At 46.3% G+C, this 6624-nt stretch overlaps 1 protein-coding gene across 16 annotated transcripts in view; it reads right to left on the bottom strand.

Moving 5' to 3' along the window:
* ATXN1 (ataxin 1) overlaps positions 1-6624 on the bottom strand; it is a 430615-nt gene that overhangs the window by 398477 nt on the left and 25514 nt on the right. The window contains exon 3 of one of the 16 annotated variants that reach the window (XM_060403499.1): positions 116-259. The exons of the other annotated variants lie outside the window; for them this stretch is intronic. The gene's annotated coding sequence lies outside the window, so the exon portion shown is untranslated. The remainder of the gene's footprint in view (positions 1-115; positions 260-6624) is intronic. 16 annotated transcript variants of the gene reach the window in all.

Below are 6624 nucleotides of genomic sequence, written 5' to 3'. Positions count from 1 at the left end.
CTGTTAGAGAGAAACATTCTTAGCTACTCCGTCACCAAGCAAAACTCCCCAGCCAGGCTCTAGTGCCTTGACGCCTAGGAAAAATCTGTAAAGAGACTGCAGCGAGGACACCTACAAGAGACATGGCCTTTGTCCGGTCTGCAGAATCACCGGAGAAGATTCCACATCCAAACTCTAGCTTCAGAAAGTCTCAGGGCGAATCAGATTCTAAGTATTTTTGAAACCCACAGCACAGTTGACCATCAGCGATCAATTACTTCTGCAAAGACAGAAAAAGCTCCGTGATAGTTGTTATACGTGCTTCTGCCATCAAGAGATGGATGGTGATTTCTACTCAAAGATGAACCGCTAGATGTCATGGGACCGTAGAGGATCGTCATCAAAGCGCTCATGACCCAGTGTCCCAGTGTCTCTCCAGGCCAGAAGGCGTACAGTGGATTCACAGGGGGCTGCATGGGATTCCTTAACTCGCTTCTGTATCATCCAGCAGCAAGACAGACAGGACCTATCGATCTGGAAGTAATCTATCTTCCCTTCCACACAGGAAAGGACTTCCCAGAGAAGATGGCATCAATTTTCAAGATTCCATAGACGAGATCAATACAATTTCCTGATTTTTGTTTGTTTGTTTGTTTGTTTGTTTGTTTGCTGACACTGTTGCATTAAAGAAAATAAAGCTTGAGAAGCTCAACTTTAAAGGTGCAGTGACTGCAGAAGAAAAAAACAAACACTCTCTACCTATCCGTCAAATTCAAGCTAGGCATAGGAACCAACATCAAAACTCATAAAGAAAATGTTTCAACAGGCAAGAAGGGCTGGCTTACATTCAAGGGGCTATCCTCTTTGGCCATCTTTGCAGCTCTATCTCAAAACTGCTGTTAGGTCACTTCAATTAAGCAAAGCTGTCTTTTCAGTCTACAAATTCAGAGACGCAAATGCATAAGACTTGAGAGATCTTGGCCCCACAAGGTGATGAAGAAAATCCTGAACATCACGCAAGTCAGAAAGAAGGTCTGGGTAGACAGCACAGGCACATGCATTTTAGTCCCTGGAACTGAGGAAACCTGTCAACCTCTTTGGTTTCATTCCCTCCTCTAGAAAATGCAGAGGACACCCTCTGCTCAAGGAGTTATGATGACCGTTCAAGGAAACCCTTCGTTCAAAGCACTCCAACTCCTGTGATACGCTATTATCATCTGAGCTGGACCCATGACACGCTAGTCACTGCACATGGCCCAGATGACTGTGGTCCTTAGGGCTGTATTTACTAAATCAGAGGCTCAGACTGCCAAACATTGCTAAGAGAAAAGGGTAGTTGTGACTAGTCCTACCGGAGAAACAGGAAAACACAGAACTTTCATCCCAGGAAAGTCTTTGAAGACCCTACACATGTAAAATGGAAAAGTTTTGTGTGTGTGTGTGTGTGTTTTTAATTTTTTAAGGAAATCATTTCTGGAGACTTCAGGGCAAAGAGTAAAAAGGGTAGCATTTAAAGAAAGTCTGAGATTAGTCAGGTCACTGAATGTTCTCTGCACAGCAGAATAGCAAACAGTGAGTGTTTGTTCATTTCCATAGATTAATAACCCTCTCTCCAGGGCTTAAAGATGATATGAACTGTGACTTCCAGAGTTTTGTTTGGAGAAGGCTCACCTACTCCTGGTAAGACTCGTGTCTCAAGGACACACTCAAAAATATTTTTCTTCATTTCAGATTGTTTCTTACTCACATTGGCCCATTCTAATCTCTAGGATGACCAAAATGGATCAAAGGCTTGCTGGGGTGAGGGAGACGGAGAGGGCGGGTAAACAGTTCTTCCTCTTTTTTGGATCTGTTTACAAGGATCGTTAAAATAGTCTTGTTCATTTGGATGACTCTGGGATGGAAAAAAAAATAATAATAACCTGTTCCTTCTGAACAGGAGACAGAGGTCTAAAGGGTTACAGAGGCTTCAACAGAACAGGAAAGCCAAAATAAAACACAAAATTTAATCTTAGATGCTATCACTATATTTCCTTCAAATGCAATAAAAAGCCAAGTTTTATGGATGGAGATTTTTAAATAAATAACTAGATCATCTTTTTTTCCTGTCAACAAGCAATAGATAACTGGTCTTAGGGGCCTAGGGCCACTTATAAAAGAAAAAAAAAACAAAAACAAAAAACCTGCTAATCTTATGAAAAATGTCGGATCAAGCAGCAGAGGCAGCCGCCGAAAGGAAACATCCTTTTCCCAGCTCCCTATAGAAAGACTGTCTCCCCACAAAAGTCACAATTTGGGGTCACACTTCTCAGTGGTGTGGGTGATGGCCACAGTGGCAGCGCCAGAGGTGAATCGGGAATGGAGCCCTGACAAAGGGAAGAATTTCCAAATGCACCCGGGGGTCTTTCTGCCCCCCCCTCTGAGAACCTGCCAGGACAGAGCAAGGCAGAAAGGGCTTTGGGGCTCTGCGATGGACAAAGGGCCCCGGTCCGCGGTTTCTAACGACAGACTCCCTACAGAACCTCCGTCGGAAGCGCACACACACCTTCACATCCGTGATCGCCAACGTACATCCTCTACCTGGAAGAGGCATTTTCACCCACCAGCAGCAGGGCTACTTCCAGACAAACTCACAAGACAAGACAAAGGAGGTGAGCACTCAAAGGGGCAGGGAACACCATGGTCAGCGGCTGGCCCACCCCACCAGCCCCCTTCCTCCTGAGCGGGTCAAAGCAGGAGGGTTTTAGGGCTCCCCGGTCCATGGGGTGCTTTACTGCCACTTGACCCATCTTGCTTAAGCCTCCAGAACTACTCTCTTCCAGATAAAATGATCTCCCTGGGGAAATTATCCTATCAAGAGCTTGCACCTGAATTGGAGAGCCGGGTCACAAGAGCACGCGCGTAGGGAGACTGATCGAAGGGAACCTCGAATCTGCTCATTCATCCCACAGGATGGTGGTGTTCCTAAGAATCCTCTCATAAAATCAAAATCCAACAGGAAAATATTTTCATCACAGAGAAAGACAGTTTTAGACATTCAACTACTGCTGCTGCTGCTAAGTTGCTTTAGTCGTGTCCGACTCTGTACAACCCCATAGACAGCAGCCCACCAGGCTCCCTCGTCCCTGGGATTCTCCAGGCAAGAACACTGGAGTGGGTTGCCATTTCCTTCTCCAATGCCGGAAAGTGAAAAGTGAAAGTGAAGCCGCCCAGTCGAGTCCGACTTTTAGTGATCCCATGGACCGCAGCCTACCAGGCTCCTCTGTCCATGGGATTTTCCAGGCAAGAGTGCTGGAGTGGGGTGCCACTGCCTTCTCCATTAGACATTCAAAAACGAAAGTAATTTTTCCCCTGCACTGATGTTCAGTAATAATAGTGTTTGGAATGGCTTTAAGTGTAGTATTACAAAACTGAAATATCCCTAAGCAAATCCAGCATTCTAGTCCATTACTTTCATTCTAGAAAATTCATCACTGGGCTTTCCTTTCTCCTGAGCATGGCTTTCTTACAAATTTTGCTCACCTTCATCACCTATTGTCTGATGCACAAACAACGGTATTCAAACCAAAACAGTATTCAAACCCAAAGACACCACAGCTTTTTCCACCACTGAGGTCCATGAGGCCCCAGGCTGGTTCCAGACCACAATCCTTTAAGTCATGGTCTGTATAAATAGATGAAATCACATCCAATTTGTATCCTGAAAACCCACATTGTAGGGGAAATGCTTAACATTTATTGCAGCCCTACTGGGTGCCAACTGCCAAGAATGAGGGGAAAGACAAAGGTCCTTGGTGTTTTCACGCTGGGAAAAGAGATGTGGAATGTTTCAAAAGGAGAAGAGCAGGGGGCCTGACAGGCAACACAAAACCAATCCTGGGAGGAAAGGACTTCAAACCCAGACTCTAGGAATGGGCCAGAGTAACCCCCCCAGATAGAGGCAGGCAGGGAAGGGGAAGAGCATGGCTAAATCCTGTAACATAATAAGAAAAGACAAGGCACTTGGAAGGAGAAAACTTAATGACTGAAGCAAATAAGGGGCAACACATGAGGGACAGGGCTAAACTTGTAGGACAAAGTTAAGTATTCAGAAGTTCAATGAAAAACCAAGGAGAGGCGGACGGACAACTGAGATGCAGACAGATGTCTAAGAAGAGGAAATGTCCACTTCAGCCTCAGAGAGGAATACCACTGAGGAGGGATTTAGCACATCCCAGACCACGCGGTCGCAAAGAGTCGGACACGACTGAGTGACTTCACTTTCACTTTTCACTTTCCTGCATTGGACAAGGAAATGGCAACCCATTCCAGTGTTCTTGCCTGGAGAATCCCAGGGACGGCGGAGCCTGGTGGGCTGCCATCTATGGGGTCGCACAGAGTCGGACACAACTGAAGGTTAGCAGGGCCGCTGGGCCCAGTGCAGGCCTGGAGGCCAGACGCCCCCCAGAGCTCCAGACCCAGGAAACTGCTCCCAACCTCCTGCCCGAAGAGCTCTCTCCAGGGAAGAGCTGCAATGGCAGGGAGGCCGGGCAGGGTGAGGAATGTCAAACCTGCAGGAGGCCTTTAGGACCAAGGGAGCAGAAGGTGTGGGGAGCCCTGGAGAAGGGGTCAACCTCGGCCGGGCCTGAAAATCCAGACCGATGGCTCCAGGCCCTCGTGAGGGCGGCTGCCAGGCCTCCTGCACGGCCCCCAAGTTCCCCGAGAGAAAGAGGGTCAGCCACAGAGGGCAGAGAGCCCCAACGACGGGCAGAGGAGACGAGACACCTAGAAGAGCCGTGTCCCCTTTTTGGCACCAGGAACCAGTTTTGTGGAAGACAATGTTTCCACTCGGGAGGAGAGGGGGCATGGTTTAGGGATGACTCAAGCAGACCACCACATTTATTGAGTTCACTGAGCAGGAGGGAGAGCTCAGGACGTAATGTGAGCGATGGGGAGCGGCTATAAACACAGATGAAGCTTCCATAGCTTGCCCGCCCGCCCGTCCGACACTCACCTCAAGCTGGGCAGCCCGGTTCCTAACCAGCAATGAGTGGGACTGGGTCCGTGGCTGGAGACTGGGGACCCCTGACCTAGAAAACTGGCCCAGGATGAATCAAGGTTAAGGAGTGAGAAGTAGGTGGGAAAGTAGAAAGGGCCCTAAGCAATGGAAAAGCACTAGGTGGCGCTAGTGGAAAAGAACCCGCCTGCCAATGCAGGAGACATGAGACATCGGTTCGATTCCTGGGTGGGGAAGATCCCCGGCAGGAAAGCCGGGCAACACACTCCAGTACTATTGCCTGGTAATCCCATGGACAGAGGAGCCTGGTGGGCTGCAGTCCTTGGGGTCACACAGAGTCAGACACGACAGAAGCCTAGCACATATGCAGGGTTTCAACATGGAGCAGTTCCCAAGGGGTGAAGTGGGCAGATGAGAAGGACAACTATTCCAGCCAAGCCAAGTCGCTAACCAGCCTGGTGCAGAGTGTGACCTGGGGTCACCCCTCTTTGTCCTTCCAGGTTGGCCCTGGGTACAATCACAGAAGAAAAGAGAGACATCCTACAAAAAAAACTTGAACTTTCTTACAACACAAAGTCAGAGAATCCAAATAAAAGAAAATCAGACTGGAGAAACAGCTGCAGTACATATGACTTTAAAAAAGATCAATATCTAGAACACACAAAGAGCTCAGAGACACAGATGAGAAAATATCAAGACTCATTGCTAATTGTGTAAAAGAAAATCAGTAAATAAACACATATGGAAATGTTCTATGACTGAGAGAGATCAAAGGAATGCATATTTTAAAGCCAAGGAGGCTATTAAATTAGTCAAAAAAGAGTAAGTCTCACCATTAATCAGGTCGAAGCAAGACAATCATATATCATCAGTAACAATGCAAATACTGTCTTTTAGAAAGTATTCAAAGCAAGGGCCCCTCTATCAAGGAATTAAGTCTTCTGATGTGACTGTAATCCTAAGAAAATACTTAAGCGTATAGAGGTATTCACTGCAGTTTTCTAACAGTAAACAATTAGAACCAACTCCAATGTCCACAAATAATACAAAACTGAAATTAAAAGAAAACAACTTGATAGTATCCTTGCAAAGGATAACTGCACAGTTGAAGGTGTAAATTGGAATGCTCATGCTAAACAGAAAAAGCAAAAGTGAAAAAAGATATGTTAAATTGTCAAGAACTAAAAGACAACACCTAACAACAATTATGATTTATGGACTGGGATGGCAGAATCAAAGGGAACTTTTGCTTTTATTCGTTTCCTCTTACTGTTGTAAAGTATAGGCAACAGGCATTTAAAATGTAATATTTCTATCCATTCTATAGCAGTGAACTCCCTCTTCTATGGAGCAAATCGACCTTCTAGAGAGCATCACACACAGATCAGGGAAGTCTGTCTACATTATCTCAAGTCTCAATGGCCCATGTCGGATTTACACCTGATCACAAAGGGCTCTGAAGAGACCCTCCTACCCTTAGTACCCACCCCCCCCACAAAGACACAACTCTTTCCTTTGCTTTTTTCTTATGGCCCTTAAATTCCATATCTTCCCCTTCTTTCTTTTTATAGAATTACATATTGATATTCTTTGTTGTTGTTCAGTCGCTAAGTCATATCTGACTCTGTGACCCCATGGACTAGCCCGCC

The sequence above is a fragment of the Ovis aries genome, chromosome 20 (assembly GCF_016772045.2).
Source record: "Ovis aries strain OAR_USU_Benz2616 breed Rambouillet chromosome 20, ARS-UI_Ramb_v3.0, whole genome shotgun sequence".
NCBI classification, from domain to species: domain Eukaryota; kingdom Metazoa; phylum Chordata; class Mammalia; order Artiodactyla; family Bovidae; genus Ovis; species Ovis aries.
The sequence above is the reverse complement of the archived record's forward strand: the minus strand, read 5'-3'. Positions and strand labels throughout refer to the sequence as shown.